At 39.9% G+C, this 870-nt stretch overlaps 1 non-coding gene across 1 annotated transcript; it reads right to left on the reverse strand.

Annotated features, from left to right (window-relative positions):
* Positions 1 to 204: 204 nt before the first annotated feature.
* Positions 205 to 311, reverse strand: LOC145953617 (small nucleolar RNA R71). The gene has a single exon (XR_014430900.1). It is a non-coding gene; the product is annotated as a small nucleolar RNA R71 (small nucleolar RNA).
* Between the last annotated feature and the right edge of the window lie 559 nt (positions 312 to 870).

Consider the following 870-nt stretch of genomic DNA (forward strand, 5'->3'; position numbering starts at 1 on the left):
CACTTAGAGGGGTTCTTGGAAATCTGTGAGACCCAGCAATTTGATGATGAAGTTTCTGATGGAATGCGACTCCGCTTATTCTCACTCACCTTGAGAGATAAGGCAAAGGTGTGGCTAAGAACAGTGCCTAGAGAAAAGATAGCAACTTGGGAATTATGTGAAAGAGCTTTTCTAGAGAAATTCTTTCCTCCTTCTAAAACTAAAGAATTGAGGAAGAAAATCACTAATTTCCAACAAGGCACTGGAGAGACTATTTATGAAGCATGGGAGCGGTTCAAAGGATATCTTCAAGCATGCCCACAACATGGCTTCAACCGTTGGCTTACCATCCAATTTTTCTTTGAAGGATTGGACCAACAAAGCACCATGATATTAGACTCAGCAGCTGGAGGATCTTTCATGGGGAAACCTATTAATGACTGCATGATTATTTTGGAAAATGTAGCCTCAAATCACAGCCAATACAGTGAAAGAGAAGTCACAGCAAGGAAAGGAACTCCGGGGCGATATGAAGTGAACAATATTGAGTTACTCTTAGCAAAATTTGATACTCTTAATCAAAGATTAGACAAGATGGAAAAAGCTAAGGTTAATTCAGTGGCTACAAATCAAGTATGTGACCTTTGTAGGGAACAAGGGCACACTGCAGTAGATTGTACCTCAATTTTTACTGGAGAAAAAGAAGATACTACTGAACAAGTGGCAGCTTCTCATAATTTCTATGACACTCCTCGAAGAGAGAAGAGTAATCCATATTCCAACACATACAACCCTGGTTGGAAGAATCATCCTAACTTTTCTTGGAAGAATAACCCAGTTCAAGGAACTAGCAATCAGCAACCTAATTTCCGTCCGTCCAATCACTTCATT

This window comes from Cajanus cajan, chromosome 11, assembly GCF_000230855.2.
Source record: "Cajanus cajan strain Asha chromosome 11, NIPB_CcT2T_4, whole genome shotgun sequence".
NCBI classification, from domain to species: Eukaryota; Viridiplantae; Streptophyta; class Magnoliopsida; order Fabales; family Fabaceae; genus Cajanus; species Cajanus cajan.